The following is a 22,407-nucleotide window of genomic DNA, read 5'->3' on the forward strand; positions in this document are numbered from 1 at the left end:
CTCTAAGGGAGTGCCCGGCCACCCTACGGAGGAAGCTCATTTCAGCTGCTTGTATCCGGGATCTCGTTCTTTCGGTCATGACCCAAAGTTCATGGCCATAGGTGAGGGTGGGAACGTAGACCGACCGGTAAATTGAGAGCTTTGCTTTTCGGCTCAGCTCTCTCTTCACCACAATGGACCGGCACAGTGCCCCCATTACTGCGGCAGCCGCAGCGATCCGTCTGTTGATCTCCCGCTCCATTTTTCCCTCACTCGTGAACAAGACCCCGAGATACTTAAACTCCTCCACTTGAGGCAGGAACTCCCCTCCAACCTGAAGAGGACAAGTTGTTCTCAGGAGTAGATAATGGAACAGGAGACTCTGAAGAAGGGCTTGCTGCTGACTGTTTGAATGGTGGTTCAGGTGAAACAGCCACACTTATAGCTGGGGGTCTGCAGCCCTGCTGTGGCACTGTGGCTTCAGGACTATGTCATGCTGCAGGAATATCGGTCCCACGAACCTCCTGAAGGTGACGTCTGTAGCGGTGGGTCACATTCCCATTGGCCATTTCCACGTGGTAGGATCTCAGCTCAGACTTGCTGATGACTTTGGCAGGTGTTGTTTACCCTTTCTCTCCATCAAGTTTCACTCTGACGTTCTGACCAGGGTGAAGTTTGTGGAGTGGGCAAACTTAATATCTGCGGTTGTAGAAGAATCTGTAAGAAGCTTTTGCTTTGGCATCCTTTAAGTAGACTTGGTCTGGGTTGACCGGGCTTGGCGTCAAACTCTTTTCCAGAACAGGAACAGTAGTGCGAATCTGTCGGCCAGTCATAAGTTGCGCTGGACTCGCACCCGTTGCTGCTATTGGTGTGGAGCGATAAGTCATAAGGGCTAAGCAGGGGTCAGGCTGTTTAAGGACGTTCTTGGCAGTCTGAACAGGCCCTTTCTGCAGCTCCATTGGATTGTGTATAGTGGGGGCTGGAGGTTATGTGAGTGAATCCATACCTCTGCTTAAACTCTTGGAACTCTGTTGATGTAAACTAGTCGCTGACGAGTTCCAACGGAATGCCCCATCTTACAAACCTATGTTTGAGCTTGTTGATGAACTGAGTGCTGAAGGTGGTGGTGAGGGAAGCGATCTCAATGTCTCTGGAAAAATAATCAACAGCAACAAGATAAGTCCTACCCTCTAACGCAAACAGATCGACTGCAACCCTCTGCCATGGACCATTGGGCAGGGAAGTTGTCACCAGTGGTTCATGTCTCTGTGTAGGTTTCTGCTCTCTGTAAAAATAACACAATTTCACTTTGCTTATGATCTGTGCACCAATCTTCGGCCACCATACTGTCAACTTAGCTCGCTCCCGACACTTGGTGAAGCCCTGGTGGCCTTCATGCAGTTGGTCTAGGACACCAGCTCGGAGTGCTGTTGGGACCACCATGTGGTCATGATACAGGACCAGGTCGTCCGACTCTGATAGGTGACTTCTGGCTTCGTAGTATCCGTACAGAGGCAAGCTCTCCACTATATTGCAAGGCCACCCCTTTCTGACAAACGTGATTACTTTTTGAAGCTCAAGATCATTTTGTGTAGTCCGTCGGATATCTTCGAGCTTACTTGATAGGTTTGCTGGCAACCATGCTCTGACGTGCGAGCTGGATGGCTCTCTCTAGAGTCAGGTCCGCTTCTAGTTGGAGTTTTTGCAAAACCTCTTTATCCATTATTCCAATGACGATCCGGTCCCGAATCTGCTCGTCCTTCCCCGCGCCAAACTCACAGTGCTGTGCGAGCTTATATAGGCTCTGCACAAAAGCTTCAACCATCTCACTGGCCCTCTGGCTCCTTTTTTGAAAACAGGCACGGTCATGGATGATGTTTCTTTTTTGGAACGAAGTGTTCCTCAAACTTCTGTATCACTATAGTGAAGTCATACTCTGGATGTGACATATCCTCCATTGCAGCAGGAAACACAAAAGAGCTGTAAATAGGTTCGGCATCCCTCCCCATAGAGTACAAGAGTGAATTTACCTGCGCCTCGCCGCTCTCTCTTTCGAGTTTTGACGCGACCCTGGAACGGGAGAATCTCTGCCGCCATGTTGGCCACTCTGCTGGCAGGGCAAAATGAAACGGATCCAGAGGTCCAAACTTTGCCATTGTGCTCTCAAAGTAGGCGTTTATGTCCTTAATTCTGACACCATGTCATGATAAGAGGAAAGACGGGAGGTAAACATCTGTGGGGAAACTCTCCTTTATTCAGCACAGCACCAGGTAACATGCCAGCTCCATCTTACTCAAACTCTATTATATGTCCCCTTATCTCGGGCTCCCACCAGTGGTCATGTAATGAACTACCGTAACTCTGGTACAACAGAAACTAATCTGATCTCCAGATATGAACAAAGAGGAATATAGGATAGAAAACAAATTTATCTGTAATTAAGAAGCAGAGAAATCAGAAGAGTTGGTTATTTGTTCTGATCCAGAAAAGAACCGACTATCTTGCCAATACCAATTTAAGCTGATTACAATTCCTCTTTAATAACCATAATAATAGCAAGAACAGCTTTATGCACTCTATTTTCATTTGTTATGCTTCTTAGCACCGTTTTGCCAAAAGACTCCTCTAAAATATGACAAATTACGACCCCTGAACAAACAAACACACTTCTAAGCAACCTCTCACTGACCAAAATTATTTATTGAAGTCAAATAACTACATTTCATTACAGCATATTTTAATAAGATTACACAAAATGACTTTGAATCGTTGGTTGTCACAGCACGTCTAAAACACCAGGTGGGAGCAAATTGACATAGTCGGTACAGAGCATAGTCAAAAAAGTGTTGTATTACATGATTCAAACTAGAGGATAAGAGGTAGAAATGTTAAGCAGGGGGGGTGAAAAGGGACAGTGTCTTCAAATTCTCTCCAGGTTTTCCAGAGCACTTTATTGATGTGTGCCTTTTTTTTATCTGGCTCTCAATCGGTCAGGCAGCTGGATAATCAATAGTGGTAGAGGGCATTAAAACTGTGGGTGTGTGGGTGTAAATCCTGGGGGAAAGCAAACATCTCCCTAATTCCTCCTCCTTATCTGTCTTCCCAGACACCCATCAGTGTCACATTCCTGAAGATATATGGACCTGATTGTTCATGAATTTTAACAGTGTTTTGCCACTCTACTTCCCCCTGTGGAGAAGGGCTTATCAGCTCTGTGTTGCACCTACCAATGACTTCATGTGTTAAGGCTGTGTATACGGCATATTGCTAGACCTCGCCTTTTCTGTTTCTTTGTTAACATCAACTGCTTCAGTGGTTTGTAAGATTTTTCAGCTGCAAGACATCTTTCTGTGGCTGATTGACATACTTTCTATTATTTCTAACACTAAACAAAGATTGAACTTTGCTCACCATTTAAATAACATATGTAGACTTTCACTTCAAGCACTCTTGACCTTCTAAGAAACAAAATATTTCAATACAGGAATACATCGTTCTTCTTTTTCTCCATGCATTTGCCTCTTCGCTGGTTGAAACTCACTTTTTGTTGCTTATAAGTGGTCACACTATCAGTGATGATCAGGTTCGTCCAGAATTTGGAGCACTTGCAATAAATGCACAAGTAACAAGCCTCGAATGTAGAGATGGAGCTATCATGACCCGATTAATGCACTTCTTCAGGCTAAAGTGTATTATACCCAGCAGATCAGACCACTGGATCGGAAAACAGGGTTTTTTTTAGTCAGCTTTTTGATGTTTTGGTATAAAACCTCCAGCAGATGTACAACACAGTTTCAGGGGAATTCTCCCTTCAATATCCAATTTTGTAATCGTATACTGCAGCTATACGCCTTGTGTGCAATGATGCTGTTGTAAGCATTCCATCTCACTGTGGTTAATGCATGCAAAGTCCAACTACAAGCTGAAAATATACTGAATATGTGATCTGCATGCAAACAAATTTGTGATAGACGACTGCTTCTGTGAAATGCCCTTAAATGAAAGCTTATGTGTTGATGCTGGTGCAGCTTAAGTTTTTTTTCTCTCCTCTCTTAGAGGTTTAATTCTACAAAGTCTGAAGCGATGTGCTCCATGGCTGAACTGCCTGGGAGCTGCCACTGAGTGTAATTACGAACTATTATAAAAAAAAAATAAAACAAATAAAGACAGTGGACCAATGGATGTTGGTCCTAATGTCCTCATCTTGCTGTCTCAGTGGGTGAAATTGGTCTAGAATGAAATAACAGGGAAACCTAGCCAAGGGCTGTCACATAAACAAGCTTAGAACAATATATCTGTTGCTTTCTCTCAGTAGCAATAGCTCTAAAGAGGAAGGCACTTATCTAGGGGAGAGGAGGTTAGAGATAGTGTGTGAGAGAGTTGGATGATATGACCTGAGAATAGCTCAGATAAGCTCTTTTGTTCTGTTTCTAATTCTCCCTTCAACAAGAAAAACCCACAGACCAACACAGAATCTCGCCGTCAGTTTCAAAGTTACTGAGGGGGTTATCTAGATGAATGCTTCATATTATGGGATATGTGCTTTTATCCCTTTATGATGGTCAAAGGGCTAAACATGCAATCAGATCACAGCATAGCTAAACCATTTGGATACAAGTTTAATCTTGAATTGTTAATGAAGACATGCTCCACTGACAACAAATAAAAGAGGTTGATCCAAGAAAAAATGAGATAAAATTCCTGTTTAGAGTTACAGAAATAGACAGGTACATGAATGGGGAAAAAGAACCCCAGGAACAGTGTTCAACCCCTGGATATGTTGTACTCCAGATATTTCTTCTCTTTGTTTGGTAATGCTGGGGTTTGACATTTAATCCCTTGAAGGATTAAATGTTGACTTTTTAGCATTTACATAACCATTTTTCTGTAGAAAGAAAAGTAACACTAAAGAAGTATCATGTGGGCGTGGCACTGATGGTGTAGGGGCGAACACGCGTGACCATATGCAGAGGCTATAGTCCTCAAAGCAGCTGTCCAGGGTTCAAGTCCCAGACCCAATGACATTTGCCAAATGTCTCCCCCTCTCTCTACCCCTCTTTCCTGTCTGCCTACTGTCAAAAAAAAAATTATAAAATAAAGGCCACTAGTGCCAAAAAAAATATCTTAAAAAAAAAAAAAGAAAAGTATAATGTGTGCTACCTGAGGCTGGATTTAGACTGAGCATCAAACTGTGATTTTGTTTCCATTTTCTAAGTACATCATTTCTCTAGCTCTATTTGTTCTTCAAATCAGAAAAAGGCAAAGATTTGCTTAGCCTGGCCTTCTCTTTTTTTAATTATAGAAGACAGGAGCTGGTATTGATTTTAAGCTATATCAAAGCTGTAAAAGTTATGGTTTTACAAATCCCCAAAAATCTTCCAGCATAACATTCCAATGGTTTAACGTACTTTAAAAGTGATTCCAGAGGATTTCTGTGGCTGAATGTAGTGTAGAGAACTGTTCCCCCTCCCCCACCCTTTGCTCCACACTTTATCTTCAAATATCTATCTCCACTAATTTAAAATCATTATCACACGAACATGAAATACCTGACGCTAATATTTAATGGAGTGACTTAGGACACATTCACTGTCTTTATGTAAATCTTTGGATTGAAATCCAAATAACTATATTTAAATATGGGCTGCACAGTAGTTCAGTTGTTTGCACGTTTTCCTCATGAAACAAGGGTCTAAGATATGTATGCTGGGGTTTCTTCTGGCTGCTGTGGTTTCCTCCGACAGACATTACTTTAATAGCAGTTCTAGTTGTTGTTGCTTTGCTGTTCTTAACTAAAAGCAGTTTGATCCAGTTTGTTTTCAATTTTAGTTTTATCATGCTAATGCAGTTGTATTTTGTATTATCCCTCAGAATACTGGCAGACAGTATGCTGAAAGAAACCTTTTACCAATTAATTCACAGGAAAGTATTGCTGCATTTGGAACATTTTGATTGAATAATGTCTAAATATTTTCTTAAGAATCACAATCTTCAAATCTAAAATAGGTTCTTAAAACTTCTACTTTTGGTGATTTTGCGTTGTCAAGTTATACAGTATAACACAAAGTCAGTTTTTTGGATTCAGTGACATGTTCATTTTAGAGGGCCTTGCATGCGAGTCTTTGGGAAAAGTTGTACCAGCTTCAGTAGTATGATTAAACAATGTGGCTCTTAAATTAGATCGTCAGCCTGCCAGTCACTCATAAGCATGATCTGGATTGATTAGATAGGCCTTTTAACACATGCAACCTTTTATCCAAGTTTAATAGAAAACAGCTTTATATGGAAGATGCATGGTGCATGATTCAGTGTAACGAAAACATGCACCCACAGGGGCGAGACGTTGTAAGCTACATTTTCAAGGCATAAGATAATATTAAACATGCATTATTTACAAATGCTACTCAACAGGCTGCTTCGGGCAAACACAAGTTCAGCAAATTTAAATAATTTTCTATTAGCAGTGAAGGACATAACTCATTACTAATGGTGGCAGAGGCAAGAACTAGACAATATTGTTTTAAGCATAGATGGAAAATAGGAAAGACAATGTATGAATGAAAGTGTCTCAGGTTAAATGGAAAGCTGAATAGGCTAGTGGGTCTACTGCGTTACTGTTGCTGAAAATTCTTTTGATTCTACAAACAGAAACCCTAAAAATAAAGAACTGTACCTTCAGTTTATCAGTCGTTGCTGGGTGAGTGACGTTCTCTGCACACAATTACCTGAAAGAGAAAAAGATAGGGTGGGGTGGGGGGGGGGGGGGGGGGGGGGGGGGGGGGGGCGGTATTTCCATTACTTATATAAAGATTTACCAAAGTGAAACAAATTGCGAGTATTCAGGGATGATTATGTTATAACCATAATATCACAGTTTCATGGAATTTACACAATAATTTTACAAAAATGTATAACAGAATATATTTGACTGTTGCTCCCTGGGTCCCACACCATGAAAGTTTTTCACAACCAGAAATAATTCCAAACAGCTTCTAAACATACTTTTATGTGCTTCATAAATGCAATATAAAAGTGTAGTAGCCTTTTTCTTTAGCCAGCTGGCCAGCAATGTGCAGGAATATGCGCAGAAGTGGCAGCGCTCAACTACCCTATACTTCAAACAGCCAGAGAAACCTTTGTCACTTTCTCTGGCATCTCATTAAAAGGAGTTTATTTGCATACTGCCCAAATGTGTTTACAAATATATGAAAAACATTAGCTATTTACAGTATGGGTATTTGAATAAAGTACTCACAATACAATAAATTTAGGTATTTTGCATGCAGTCAGTCAGTCAGTCAGTCATTTTCTACCGCTTATTCCATAGTGGGTCATGGGGTAGCTGGTGCCTATCTCCAGCAGTCTATGGGCGAAAGGCGGGGAAACCCCTGGACACGTCGCAACACACAAACAACCATGCACACACTCATTCATACACCTAAGGGCAATTTAGAGTTACCAATTGTATGCAAATGAGCAAAATTGAGTAAAACTCAGACCACGAAATGGTGTCAAACTGCTTCCAACAAGATATTTGGTACATGTTGAATATACATTAGCAGGCAGTCGCGGTAAATTTATGAGTAAAAAATCATAGAGATGATAAAAGTCAGTTGACAAAACCACAACCATACTTTGGTACCAGCATGACTAGTCAATGGATATTACATAAATGTGATGGAATAATTTATTATTTAGCTCTGTTTACATCATTACATACAGTTCTGAAGTCAACTGTTTTACATGACAACAATATACATCCTTATGCATAGATTATTCTGTTCAACCATTGTTTACTATTTTTGTTTTTCCTGCTGACGCACAACAAGCTAAGTAAAATCCAAATACACTTCTATGCAGTTAGTGAGAAAGCATTGTGAGTTAATATGAATTTTACATGTATATTTTTGGGAGAGGTAACTCAGAATAGGCTTAGTGTTCATTAAAATTAGGAAACTTGGAAAAAAAGACAATCATTGCTTGAACAACAACTGTTTAAATAAAGAATATGTGAGAAAGAAGTCACTGAAAGCAAACTTATTTGTTCCATTTATTTAAGGCAACTAAGCTATGTGAAACATTTTTCTTTTACTTGGATTGAGCTCAAAAAGGTTCACAACTAGGCATAAAAGTTTTTTATGTTGAATTTTGCAACAGAAGCCATTGCGCTTTCATCCATTATTCTCAGATCACCTAAGGTGTTTTAGGGGTGAGAGACTGAACTGACTTTCTATTGCATCAATCACTGAAACAAGCAGGAAACCGTTGGGTGAGTTACTAAACCCAGTTGGTTCCCAGCGGAGAGGTTTCAAGGCCAGCCGTTCAGCTGAAATGTGGTGCAAAGCTGATCCCCCACATGAGTGTGAACCGGGGCACTGAAGATGAAAATGTGGGATCTGTTCAGGAACTGAATAGGTGAAGAAAGACATAGAAAATAAATCATCAGGGGTTTATTCCACACACATTTAGTATTATCGAGGCAACGTAGGTCATGAGTGAGAAAAAACAAAAAGAGTTGCAAAGAAGATGTTTTACAATGACGTAAAAGTTACATTTCAAAAAGCAAAATCTGCATTTATCTTCATTGCTACATTTGTTTTATCTACATATTCATAATTGTACAGTGAGAGATCACACAGCTTTGAGGATGTACGCTTCACTTTGCAATCATTACCCTTTCATGTGTTTTTTTTTTTTGCACATTCTGCAAAAACACTTGTAAAAGAGAATCTGAATGTTTTACAGAATTTTGGCTTTTAAGATCTTATTCAGACATGGGCAAAGATAATATTCTCATAACATGATATGCTTGAGTAAAAACGACAGTTTTATTGTATCTAGACGCAAATAAAAAAGTATACATGACATCACCTAATTGTTTGAATTAAAACAGAAACACATTGTATCAATATTTATTAGTTATAATAATGCTATCTATCAGATATGGGTGGGTGGGTGGATGTTCCATACAGTCAACAGAAACTTTGGTCACTGCCTAAATACAATGTACTGTAACAATAACTTAAAAAGCATAAATAATTTAATTGAATATCTTTGGAGGTCTGTTTCCATTGTAATACATTTTTGCAAAAGTTGCAAACAGTGCAGTCATTTTTTTCCCTGATATACCTAATAAGCACAAAAGATGGATTACCGTTTGAATAATAATATCATGACAACAGCAGCCCAATCAAAGTTCAGCCTCATAAACTTGGAACCACAAACCTCATCTTGAGCAGAGCATCTTAACAAATGTTCATTATTCAGTGTAAGTAAAATCTGCTCAATGCAGCGGCAGTCATCATAATGCTTTTGTCATAATTATGTTTCAAATGATCCTGCAGAGATCTATGTAGAGATTTCATTTTTATATTTATTTTGTCATAGTGTCTTAAGCATTACTTACTAATAGCACTTAGCTAAAGATTAAGTTGTTTATTGCACAATGATTTTTTTAAAACTCTGCACTACTGATTTAGACCAAACACAGCTGTGTTATTGGTTTCCTCATCAAGCAGCCAGGTCTGCCTGCACAGTTGAACTCAGAAAACAGTCAATTTATTGTCAAAGAAAATGGAGTTCACTTTGTAGTGGAGTTGCCAGAAACCACGAGACAATACTGTCAGTACAATTTGGGCTGATTCTTGTGTAAAATGCATGAAAAGCCCATTGGTTTGAGGGATACCTCAGATAAACTGTTGTGTTGAGTCTTCAATGTGCACACACAATCTTAAAAAGAGTAATAGACATTATGCCTATTAAATACACATATTGTGCCTGAATAGACATTCAGGCACAATATGTGTTTATTGGAAGGGCTGTTTATGAACCAATTACTAATTTTTAATACAACATATTTTTCAAGGTTTTGACACCCACCAAATGTTTTTTTTTTTTATAGTTTATTTGACATAAATCTGAAAGTGATGTATAAAACGCTAATACCATATTAGTATTACTGGATCACAGCTTGAGTCAGTTGATCGTCACAGCGATTGAAAGAATAGAAAACGGTAGAGGGTGGGCTTGGGGTCAAGGTATTTGGTTTAAATCTTACTTGGAAGATAGGGAATACTTAGTGTAAGATGGCAATTATATGTTCATATGTGGGAGTCCCTCAAGGCTACATTTTCAGATCACTTTTATTCCAGCTACTTGCTTCCCCCTTGCTCATCTCTATTACAACATATCTGTCTATGTTATGACACAACTTTATATTGACAACAGCCACCTAGTGTGTCCATAATGTAGTCTAACAATAAGTGGATGGTCTGGAACATCCTCTAAATTAATGCAGAAAATACAGAAGTCATTGCTTTATGTCTCAAAAATACAAGGTTCGAGATCACCACTTAACTAGACTCATTGGAGCTAAAATTGACACACCATATCAGAAACTTACATATACTAGATATCTACAACCTAATGCAGCCTATTGCTAAATCAGCCTACGATCATCTTTAAAATCATTGCCAGAATTAAGAGCCTCCTGTAAAAACAACACACATAAAACAGATGTTTGCTTAGTTTAATTCTTAATGGTGTTTTTCTTTTAATATAAGTGTTTGCCTTTGTCAAGGAAGGTCAGTTACTTTATGTATGAGTTATACTATACATGTCAATATCCTCTGCCTGTTTATAATAATTAGGAACAAAGAAATATGTTTACATTTCAACACTGTACTGAATGTAGAGATTGTTGCCTCATTTCTCCTAATAGAACTGGAAAGTACATTCTACTGGTTTCACATCTTTAAAACACTTCAAGATGCTCCTGTACTTCACAACAGCAAACACCCGGAGGCAAAACACCAGAACCTTTCTTCAGATTTTGTGTTGTAATGTAACACATTGAGATGTTTTTTTGACCTTATTGATTATAACTGCAAGTCACAAAGTAGTTTAAGGACAGAAGCAGACATGATTTTTGCATTTGATCAGTGTACAAATGTTGCTGTCAAACCATCTTTCATGTGGAGATACACAAAATTTGTGCACACACATCATGTACAGATGCAAGTACGCAAGTTGAAATCTAGCCATTTGTGTGGTGTCATGTCATTAGCTAAAAAGCCTAAAGCTGGAGTGAGACCAGAATAATTATTCTGATTATAGTCCTATGTGGCTGAGTTCTATCCCAATATGTTACACACACTCAGATTAAAATCTGGTATTTCATGTGCTTCCCAACTAAAGATGCTGTAAAATACTTCCTGATACAAGCCAGCTGGAACAGCCACACTAAAACTGGACAGGAAGGAGGAAGCGTCAAGTGGTTGTTTGCTCCACCAGGACAGGAAGGTTAAAGCTATATTTTTTTACTATTTACTATTTACTGGCTTTAAGGGGAAGGACATCAGATTACCTTTAGGGCATAGATGCAATGTTTCCAAGGGCTGGTGTCAAGCAATGTGTACATGTCTCTCTGCTTCCACACACCTAAATAAAATGATTAAGTTATTAGCAGGACTCTGTAGAACTTTCCTGCATGCTGGGGCAGTAATTCAACCATTTAACTTAATTAGATTGGACCAGGGACACATCTAAAAGTTGCAAGACACCTGTCCTCGAGGAGTGGAGTTTGACATCCATGATTCAAGGTGTTTGCAATTATCCCTAACTCGAGTTAAGGAAGAATTTGGCAACCAGACATAATTCTGAGAGGGCCTTGTCTTTCGGGACTGTCTTAAATGTTTCCCTTCCAGGAACTGACTATTTCCCAAACCGTCAGGTATTTATTGTGATTCTGTCTCATGCAACCAAATGGGAGCTTAATACTGTCAGTCTGAGCAGAATTTGATGGCAGCTGCACAGCTCAGCCAGGTGGGCACAGCTGGAAAACACCACACACACACACACACACACACACACACACACACACACACAAGAAGAGATCAGTTGATCCCAGCTGGTTCTGTATAATTTATGCACTGGTATGCATTCACTTTGTTGTGCTGTATTTACGCTGGTGCAGGAGTACCCTGTACTGGACCACACATCTATTTTTAAACATGCCTGGACCCGCAAACATGCTTTGGTAATTTTAGCATGAGCCTAAAAATGGATTTTCTAAACTTCTCTAAATATGGCATCAGTTATTAAAATAAGCACCCACTGTAATTTACTAGTACACCTTATATACAGTACTTCATTTGAAGTTTTTTTGGTGTGCAGTCCCTTTTCTATATTTCATCTTCAGGCGAACATCCTTCTCTGACTCGCCTCCTTCTCCCCCGCTTCTTCTCGCCTCCTCACTGACTCATTCCTGAGTTTAAAATAAAATTCTTCAAAAAGGATGCAGGTGCAAGTAGTGGGCAGTCATTTTACAGGATATTGGCTAGCCTTCCTTTTTTCTATCCTCAAGCTCTGATGACCCGCACCCATAATACTGCTACTCGTATGGCACTTGATCCAGTCAGCAGTGCTACAGCCTGTTTCTCTGTCAAATGATCTCAAATATCTCTGTAAGATAAGCCTTAAGGATAAAGGATAAAAGGTAGAAGAAATAAGCCCTTATCCTTCCTTTGAAAACAATAATTGTTTCCAGTGTCTAGATTTTATTTAAAATTAGAGTGAATACTATCTACTTTTGATTAATGTTGATTGAATGCCACTTTAGTGTTGGCTGATAATATGTTTAATTTTTAATTTTCTAAATATTTAACAATACAGGGTAACCTGTATAATAAAATGTAAAAATAACACTTTGCTCAACTAAGTTGTCTTCATTTTATTTAAAAAGAGACTCAAGGTCATTTTTATCTAACATTAATTCTACGTACACATGCTAAGGTTTGGTTAGGAATCAGCTTTATTTGCCAAGTTTGTGCAAGCAAAGAATTTGGTTTTTGTTCCACTTTGCTCTTAATAAGGAAATTTTTATCAGAAATATAAAAGGGTAATACAGCGTTTTTCCAAAAAGAAATACATGGTTAAATTGTGCAAATATGCATGGTATGGATCTGGGCACTCTGTCAAGTGTTTATCAGAGAAACAGCCTGGGGGAAGAAACTGTCTTTGTGGTGCCTGGTTTTAGCAGACAGCGCTCTGTAGCGCCACCTGAAGGTAAAAGTGTAAACAGTTTGTGTCCAGGATGTGTGGGGTTGGCAGATATGTTAGCTGCCCGTTTTCTGATCCTAGACCTGTACTGAATGGAGGGAATGTCAGCCCTGATTATCCTACTTGCAGACCTGATTGTTGGTTGTAGTCTAGACCTGTTCTTTTTGTGGCTGACCCAAGCCACACAGTGATGGATGAACAGAACACAGACTGAATAATAGCAGTGTAGAAGATGACCAGCAGCTCCTGTGGAAGGTTGTACTTCTTGAGTTGCAGCAGGAAGTACAGTCTCTGCTGGGCCTTCATACAGACAGTGTCCATGTGTGAGGATCAGCTCTGGTCCTGAGAAAGAGTGGTTCCTAGGATCTGGAAGTGATCCACAGTAGACAATGTTGTTGAGGATGGTGGTGGGAGGCGGTGTGGAGGTTGTTCTCTGGAAGTCCACCATCAGGTAGTTCTGACTGCACTAGCGGACCTACAGATCCACCTTGTGTCTGTATGCAGAATCCTCATTGTCCTGGATTAGACCAATGACAGAATTGTCATTTGCAAACGTCCGGAGTTTCACAGATGGGTCTGCTGAGGTGCAGTCATTTGTGTACAGGGATGAGAGGGGTGGGGAGAGAACACACCTGGGGGCCACTGGTGCTGATGGTTCTTGTGTGGGAGAAGATGCTCTCTATGTTTAAATTGGATTTCAGAGTATTCAAAATTAGCTAGGGCACTGCTTTAAGGATCAAAATTTAGGAAACCATTTTATGTCTTCATGAAAGGTATACACCTGGTATTAGCTGTCTTCTCCTGACATTCCTGTCATGTAGAAGTATTATTTCTCTCAACACTGACACTGTACACTGTTCAGGGGGAGGGACAAAAGTGAGTGTAACCCTAATATAACCAATCACTCCTAAATGTTTACTAGACTACTCCTTCACTCCATTACCAATGCTAAAGTTCAACATGACCTTCTTTGTAAGTTTAGTAAATTTCACAGGTCAATTCTATCAAGGCAAGAACATGCTTTAATTACCCTCTCTATCTTTCACAATAGTGGAGCTGCCTTCAGGGACAAAGGGCAAATTTATACCTCCCAATCTGCTCTACAGTCCAATGGACAGTCAAGGCTGTGTGACATACATTTTGTCATCTGTATCTCCCCACTAAAGTCCTCCACAACTCTCTGCAGATGTCCTTGTGCAGTCAAGGTTTAAGTTAGTAGGCTCACCACATGAACCGACATCGAGAACAACACAAGCATTCAAAAGCTTGCACTAAATAAGCAATGAAGGAAAACGGCATATCCAGAGAAGAAGGTGGAGACCATTAAGAGAAGCAGGGGATGGCAGAACCTAAAACAACTTAACGTCAGGAAGGCAGAGTGACCCTGAGTCAATCAAATCCAGGTGATTAACCTTAGATTAACCTTAGCCAATAAGACAGCTTCATGCACATGCTCCCAAATTACATCTTGTAACAGAATAACATTACAAGCCTTTTAGGTGTATTGCTGAATATACAGAGTGACAGACCAGCAGGTCCAGGTTTGACATTAATAGCTTTGTTTATGTCGCCCTTCTTTTAAAGGGGATCTTTGAATTAAGCATTCATTACTAGATGGCGAATTGTGTTCATTTGAAAGTTACACCACGTTATGCTTCCCCTCCTGCAAAGCTTCTAAATTATTTTTTCACATGATCTAACCGTAATGTTAAGCAACGTTTTCCTCAGTGAACGCTGAACACCCCAAATATAACTCAGATTTACAAATCGCTTTAATTCTACAAACCACTTATTACCACAAACGCACACTCAAAGCATATTGATGGCATAGTTTCTGTGCTACTGGAGCTCGGTAAGCTCATACTTTTCACATTGTTTGCCGGCCCCATTATAGTTTTCTGCCTCAGCAATGCAATTTTGCTCATTTACTGAAACCTGGCCTTGTTTTTTAATCAGCGGGTTGATATGAAATCCATCTTGCACCCTTGAATTTCCACACTTCAGTGTTCGGTAAGAGGTTTTTATTAGTCCCCTGTGACTCTTGATAGCCCAAGTTGCAAGTCATCTGCATTGTGCATATTCATTTTTGCTTCTCATTTGATTTTACTGGTAATTTATCTTTTTGGTATTTAACACAGTACAAATAAAATTAAAAGGCAAAAAAAATATAATAATAAATTGCCTCCTAAATTTGCTTCTGTAGGCTTCAGAGGGAGATTTAAATTTAATATTGAACGGAGAATGTAAAATTGAAATAGGGTATACAAAACTGGTGGAATGCAATACGTAATGCAATATTTTCACTTTATATTTTCGTACCTGTGTTTTAATTAGTAGTATACAAGCAGTTTCTGGAGAAACTTTGCCTTCTTCTAAGGTGAATGGAGAAAATGCCCCCAGCTACACTTTTAGCACCGAACTGGAACTGTTTTTAGTCACTAATCACTTTGAAGATAAATGGCAGTTATTACCTCTTACCTCTTACTTCTTGTGGGAATTCATTTATTTGTATTTATTATTTATATCCAAAGCAATAAACAACCTTAATTGCAAATTTTGAGCATACTTTAAAGTTGAAAATTCAAACACGTCCGAGTACTGTTGGTCATAAGTGCGATAAATCAGCTGTTGGTGAGTCTGTCACAATAAGTGACCACAGACAGGCCAGCCTTGCCTGGCCCTGGAACAAGATATTCTATAACTAGCAGAAAATTCATATTTATATTTATTCATTTTCTGGATGACAGTCAACCTGCACTCCATTTCTAGAAATGGGTACAGAATTCTGTACTTTTATAGCTACCGACTGAATTCTATCGGTAATACCGAGTACCAATTCACGTAAAATTAAACAGTAACATGTTTCAGTATCTGAACATATCTTAGAGACACTGGGGGAGTGGAAGAGTGGGCGATTTTCCATGCCGGACATGAACACAGCATTGCACACACAAGAGCGTAATGACGTCAGTAGCTGCTGATACCGTCAACAAAGCTCCATATGTATGGCTCCACTTTCTGCGGTGCAGATTACACTTGCTGCAATATTTGTGATGCAATGTGCAAGGCCAGCCGCGGGAATACTTCTAATCTGAGGACGCACCTTGAGAAGCACAAGATTTTTCTAAAGGCTGCAGAGTGCACAATGTTCGACAGCCTCAGATCTACGGCTACAACTCCTGCTTATAGCACCGTTAGCACGCCTGTGTCCATTTGCAACTCGTCGTCTGCAGCCAGCAACCCAGGAGAAGAAATGTTTGAAACTACCGTGATTTTACAATACAAACAGCTGGATGTTGTTTTGGTGTCTTCGTTGAAGTTTATATATTGAGAAATAAAAATGCAAATTGAAAAATGTTTATATTTTATTATTAAACAAATTAACATTTACCACATAAACACACACAAATGTACAGAAAACTGGTACCCTTGAGTATCGGTACCGTACTGGTTATAATCTCAAAGGTACTCATCCCTACTATTTACAGACATGATTGGTACTACTGTATGTCTCACTTAATAAACCCTATCGGTTCACCTGCACAACACCTCAACTGCAGACAAAGCACCTTTTCTATATTAGTGTAAGGAAATAAAAAAAGTTAAATAAAATAACTTGTATTTAAGATAAAGACATTAGTTTATTTGTCTCATACAGCTCCAGTCCTGTTAAAATGATCACATTTATAAATATAAAGTTTTGAACTATTTGATATATTGAAACGTGTCATTTGTGGCTTTCCATACTTGCGGTTCTACAACAGGGCCTTCATTTTATTCATGGTTGCTCACCTCCAGCCCAGATCCTGTGTGTAGGTGGAGCTGTGAGGAGGAAGCTGGTAGGAATTTGTCCTCGGGGATCAATAAAGTATCTTTGAATTGAATTGAATTGAACGTAAATACAAAACAAGTTACAAAACAGCACAACTACTGACCGTTATCAGCCTTCAAAAATGTCCTATTGTACCTGGGCTAATTATAACTTATGGATTGACAAAAAAACTATTTAAAAACGTCTATGTTGTGAAAGTTGACAAAAACAGACAAGAAGGGTACTTTAAGTCCCAGCTCTATTAAAGACGTACAACAACGATGTAACCTCGCTGCCAAGTAACTCTACTTCCGCTCACCAAAAACACATTTCCTGGTTCACAATAAGAGCCTACATTCTGGTGCGAAATATCCATGTAAATAATGTAAAAAATAATTCTGGACCATAATCTGAGAGTTGCGCCCAATTTTTAACAGTGGCTGTGTAAGTTATTGCACTTGCACCACTGATCTGATGGGGCCCCTGTCGATGTGCTGAAGCTGAAGGATTGCCACTTCATATTACATCCTGACGGATATAAATAGATAATGAGCACAATTTTTATGCTGACTTGCCTTTAAACCAGCATGTGCAACTGAATATGAAAACACAAATTGTTTTTGGTTTTAACCTAAATTCAGCCTTACATGAATCTTTCCTTATGCTGCAGATCATATAAAACATCAATGCTGCGTCTTCTTTAGATGTGGTTTATGACACTTAGTGGTTAGCATAACACACACACACACACACACACACACACACACACGCACACAAATGGAAGTCTACACAACATAGGATGATGAGTCTCATCAAAACAACCAACATGAAAACAATATGATGACAGCACCGGCAGACAAAACAAACATTTTATTGTATATTCTCATGCAAACACAACAGCACACACACACAAACAACTCAAACAGATCATGGCAGTGTGTGTAACTAAGAGGAGAGATATTTTAGCATTGACATGTTGTCTTAGAGAGAGGGAGAGAAACGAGCAGCAGTCATGGGACTGACAGGCTGGAGTGGAGGGATGAAGAGCAGGAGAAAATATAGATGATGAATGAAGTCAATGCTCGATGAGCAGAGGACGGCAGAAGAGACAATAAATATCCGTTTTACATATTCCTTTCTGCCTGCATGCATACACTCACTTATGACTTTCCATACTCTTCCATGATTGTCATTTAGATGGTTTGTTATTTTATGACATGGTCTCTATCTCACATAGCAGTATAGCTGGTACAGAAATACATACTCACATGAATATTTAATGGATGTCTCTTACAACTGTAAGGCAACACAGTCTAATATTACACTTTAAAGCCTGTTTATAGAATTTAAAACCATCAACCAATCTAAATCGTGACTTGACAAACAGACTGTACTTTCATATCCAAGTGTAACTGATAGTGACACCATATTACAGAAACATAACTTCTATCAATTATACATTTAGGGGGTGGAATGTCCTCTTATTGCCAAGAATATTAACTTAGAAATAATCCTTTTCTTTCTGATTCCGTTTTTTATCTGCAGCTAGCTGGTAATTAGAAAGTCCTTTAAACAGAGAGCTGGGAGGCCATTCAAAGGGCCGAAAATTGCCATCAGCCACTGTGCTTCTAAGTGAAATGTTTTTCATTTGTGAATATGATTATACATATAACTTATAGTGTATGCAAGCACTGCTTTATAAAATACTGTAGTGATGATTTACAATCAGCTAATCACTTCCATGCCCAGTGATAGACTGGGGACCTGTTCAGGGTGTGCCTGCCTCTCGTCAATAGTCCACAGGATATAGTCATGTTAAATGTACAGTGAAAGTTAGAGGGAAAAGCTAAAGATATGTTTTTTTTAGGGTGACTCCAATTGTTGGGGATGGAGTGGCAGGAGAAGTGGAGAGGAGAGATGCTGCCATCTGGTAATGCTTCAAAGTTTGCCTGAAGAACACAATTTTGGGCTTTATGCGGTAAGTTTTGTCTGGCCATGGTGATAACGGAGACAAGGACTTTAAAGTGCAAATACACCGACTTCTGACAGTGGTGAAGTCAGGGTTTGGTTGAATATTAGATATTCATGCTCCATGGATTCAGCGGGATCTAAGTCCCGTTTGACCCGATGCAGGCTGTCTAATCATGGGCAGCTGCTCTCTGCCTGCTCCCTCTTCTTGCAGACGCTGGTTCACTTAAAGACCATCATCAAATTTCCAAACCAAACACACTGTTTCATGCTGATATTGTTTTGTGTGATTTGGGGGAAATGTTTGTGCATCTGAACACCTGAGTTAAAGGCTGATCAGCTGGTTTAGAATTTTTTTCTTTCAGCCTTCAGGCCTGATTTATGATTTGTAAATAGTAAAAGTAGATCTCGGTTTGCCCCACTCCAGCTCTGGAGTTTTATTAACTTTTCCCGTGCACTACCTCTTTAAAAACCTTCTCATTTCTCCTGTGTAAGGAATATGATTATTGATTAATTAATATCCATCAAGAATCATAATTTAAAATAATAATTTGAAAAATATTAATTTCTTAACCAAAATTCATCACTTACGAATAGAAATCAGAAATATCCTCTGGTGTTGTGATTATGGGCTCAAAGCTCTTTAATAATTACAAATTATTAAACCACAAAATGACACTGTTTATTCAACCACTTCACCGAAGGTGGGGAAACTTCAACGTTGTTTTGACATATAAATCACTCTTGCATGAAATAAACACAAACGCTTCTCTTAATTATATATATGAAGATTTATTGAAGCCAAATAATTCTGATATACCATTATTCTGGTCCAAAAACCTTCACTACCTAACAATAATAATAAAAGAAAAATATATGCGCATTTAGTGTCTATGAAGATCAAACCAGCAGTTTTATGGACAAAATGTGTAATTTGGGTTAAATGGAAAGAAGTCCTCCTGGTGTTAATGTCTCGATCAGCGATCAGCTGATAAACAGTGGGGCCACGCCCCTTTAGCCACAATCAGCTGATCGCCCCAAATCTTGACAAAGGGTCACAAGCTCTGAGGCGGGAACTCAGTGGAAAAACTCCAGCAATAAAACTGGAACAAAGAGTGGTCGGACGAGGTCCAGACCGCAGTTGCTGGGAATGAAAAACTTTTAAAATCCAACTTCTAACTCCTGGCTGATTTGGGATCAGCCGGACAAACATGAACCACGCAGCATCAAATCAAAACATAGTTCAGCATAACATAATTCAGTTGGTATTGCATGCAACAAGTTAATACCTGAGATTAACTACTGGTGATTCTAAATCACCTTCACTATGCCTTATCCTGCCCAGACCTCTAAATGCACCTATCCCGTTTAACATGAAAAGAACAAAATTACTTTGTTGATTTCTTCTCTCCACTGGTTGAGGATGGATCAGGTCTGAGGAAAAAGGAGTGGAAGGGGACCACGCGTCCGTGATCAAATTAAAGAAAAAAAAACTGTAACTTCTCATCCGTCCACTTGGGGAAAATATGAAGAACCTTTAGTCGACTGCATACACAAGGAGGAAACTCTTCTCCTTGGACATAGAACCTCTGTAGGTTTTCACCTGCGCCGGTTGTGGCGCGGTCTTCGAGCGGCAAATAAATCCTCTGATCTTCTCGTATCAGACAGATTTCCAGCTTTCAAGCTCTTCTGGGAATGGCCTTGTGGAGCAAAAGTTCGCCTGCGAGCTCTTGTCTCACCAGAAATGCGCCTCCTATTCGCTGTCCTGCGACAGGCGGGAAATGGCCCCGAAACTCTGCATCTCAGCCGGTTTACACTCCCGGTGACGTCAGAGCTGCGACGTCTGTTGAGCTGCGTGTGTCAAAATGTGCGACCATAATGGATGACCACTACACCTGGTTCCATGGCCAATCAATGAACAGCAGTCTGTTCACGCCACATAGAGTCCTGACTCAGCCCCGGTCGGACCTGCTCAAGAGCAGGGACCAAAAAGTAGATTCCAGTACGAAATCTTCTTCTTTGCTGACCAACAGTAGTCCAAGTGTGCTTCCTGAAGCAACCCTTTACATTCATCCAGACACTGTCCCTTTTGAGGCTGCATCCTCTGTCCATAACAATATTGTTAGTATATTTAAAAAAAAAGAAATAATTATCTGAAGAACCCAATTATGTTTTTTAGCTTATATTTTACTATAAACCATTACATGTTCAGTTCAACCAGAACCTGCTGTTAATTATAGTTCTTATTGAGACTCTAAAAATGCTCAAAAATTGGATCACCTGGTCACATCCAAGAAATGTTTTGATAACCATGGAAATGGTATGTTTATGTGTGTATTTGTTTTTATACGTGCTGTTTTTGACACACAGCGCTCATATTTACCAATCCATCACAGAGGTTCATGTAAAAACAGGCTTTTGTTTGTCTTGCCCACTAATTAGGGAGTCTAGTAAGAGTGCCTGCTCACTCAGCGAGCCTCATCAGAGAAAAGTGCAGACAGTCCTCTGAACCATTGCATTCAAATGGTCTCTTGGCAAAAGAGCGAAAATGACTGAAACCCAAAAGGAGGAAATCATGGGGCTGGATGAGCGATGATAAATGTATTAGCACCAGATTACATTTCCATCACCACCTCATCGATCACCTCAGGTACATTTGAAGTGGTGGCCAGTTTATGTGGATTGGGTGTGTGTGTGTGAGTGTGTGAGTGAGTGTCTATGTCATATACAAAAGCTGAAAAGAATCTCTTTATTCTCAACACAGCAAGTACACAGGAACACAAAAACATGCATAAGGTAAATAATTCTATGGAAGAAGCAGGGAATATATGTCACATCAGTACATTTGCAGACCTGTACACACATAAACCTACAGATCAACAAAATACTATATTTGTACTGTGTAAACCGACTACAACAATCCACAGGCAACATCAATCTTCAGCAAATCTGAGTGAATGCACTGCCATGTTTACATGTATAAATGGTTTTATTTCCATAATTTCTCCATGGATGTAAATGTTTAAAAGAGAGGGGTGACGCTCCCTCTTGACAGGCAGGATGACAGTCAACCTGCACTCCAAGCCCAGCGCGCCGTTCTGATGAATAACCTGAACCTGTGCAGGAAGAGAATGAGTCAGAAACAAGGTGTGAATCTGCCCTCTGCTCCCTGCTCTGCTCTGGCCTTTCTCTTATTCCTCTGGTCTGTCTCTTGGTATTCAGCAGCCGCTCTCATGCAGCTCAGGCTCTCTTATCTAAATCTCCATTCAGACAGAGAAAGAGACAGAGCTGGGGAGAGCAAGTGAGAGATAGATAATGCAGGTCACTCTCCAATGACAACTCTAAAAGGCAACTGGGGAGAGAAGAGCGGAGGGCTGCTGAAAAGCATTATATGGATCTCTGTTCTAAGCTGGGTTCGTGGAATGCAGGCAGACTTCTTAAGTAGCTTGCTACAAACATTACTGTACATCTGCTGTTTTATAAGCTTACAGCGACTTAGTTGTTTATTTTAGGGGTGCTGAGAGCATTTGGCATTGGTAAATCAGTAAGAAAGACCCAGCAAACTGTTAAAAAATGTATAAAATAAGATG

The 22,407-nt window shown here is 39.6% G+C and overlaps 1 protein-coding gene across 3 annotated transcripts in view; it reads right to left on the reverse strand.

Moving 5' to 3' along the window:
- The window catches only part of cdh11 (cadherin 11, type 2, OB-cadherin (osteoblast)), a 139,431-nt gene that overhangs the window by 70,436 nt on the left and 46,588 nt on the right, over positions 1-22,407 (reverse strand). For 2 of the 3 annotated variants that reach the window (XM_047351612.1, XM_047351613.1), the window contains one exon: positions 6,653-6,704. The exons of the other annotated variant lie outside the window; for it this stretch is intronic. The gene's annotated coding sequence lies outside the window, so the exon portion shown is untranslated. The remainder of the gene's footprint in view (positions 1-6,652; positions 6,705-22,407) is intronic. 3 annotated transcript variants of the gene reach the window in all.

The sequence above is a fragment of the Girardinichthys multiradiatus genome, chromosome 22 (genome assembly GCF_021462225.1).
Source record: "Girardinichthys multiradiatus isolate DD_20200921_A chromosome 22, DD_fGirMul_XY1, whole genome shotgun sequence".
Taxonomy (NCBI): domain Eukaryota; kingdom Metazoa; phylum Chordata; class Actinopteri; order Cyprinodontiformes; family Goodeidae; genus Girardinichthys; species Girardinichthys multiradiatus.